This window comes from Sorex fumeus, unplaced genomic scaffold, assembly GCF_029834395.1.
Source record: "Sorex fumeus unplaced genomic scaffold, SorFum_2.1 ptg000115l, whole genome shotgun sequence".
In the NCBI taxonomy this organism is placed as follows: Eukaryota; Metazoa; Chordata; class Mammalia; order Eulipotyphla; family Soricidae; genus Sorex; species Sorex fumeus.
The window spans coordinates 19,376,352-19,377,119 of NW_026606172.1; the positions used below are offsets into that span (position 1 = coordinate 19,376,352).

Here is a 768-nt window from a genome sequence, read left to right on the forward strand (position 1 = left end):
ATCTCTGAGTCTCCCCTAATTGTGGGACCTACTGTTCATATTTGACTGCAGTGCCAAATGGGATGGGCCTCTTGTCCTCCATCATGTCTTCTGATTCATTTGCATTAAGCCTAACAAAGTCCTGGTTACTGGAGATGTGGCCGTCATTGCAGCCAGGGGTATTGAATTTTGCTTATGTAAGTCTTCAGTCTCATTCTTCTTGTTTTGCAGCTTGGTGCTGATGGACTTAATAACTTGGCTATTGTGGAACCTCATCAATCTGCCCCTGGGGCTTTCTAGAGGTCCCTGAATACCTGTCTGGAGCCTAATTTTGGAGTAAATATGAGGTCAGATGTAAATGTTCACTAGCAAGAACTGTCTCCAAGGTCGCTGAGGACAAACCATACAAGCTCCAGCGCTGAAGATACTATTGAGGAGGCTGCTGATTACAGCCATTGCACACCTGGCCCCGTGGTGAGTGGGGGGAGGGTACAGAATCAACTTAGCTAAAAAAGGGAAAATCAGTTTTTGAGAAAAATTATGTCTCTTACTTGAATCTACTTATATTCTCAAAAGGCAGCTAGAGACTGTCATTGATATTTCCTACTAGGTAAAGCCTACTTTTTACCAAACTCTCTTGGACTTAAAATAGACTTACTGGAATTCCTTTAAGTTTTTCTGAAAATTTTTGGAAAAGCATTTGATGATTAATGGAAAAGAGAAGTGGATGGTGAGAAATTGCACTGGCTTAGAGAATGGAAGAGTATTTACCCTGTATAAAAGCAGAAT

At 41.4% G+C, this 768-nt stretch overlaps 1 pseudogene; it reads right to left on the reverse strand.

The window, feature by feature from the left end:
- Positions 1-352: 352 nt before the first annotated feature.
- LOC130043227 (uncharacterized) lies at positions 353-474 on the reverse strand (annotated as a pseudogene).
- Positions 475-768: the final 294 nt, after the last annotated feature.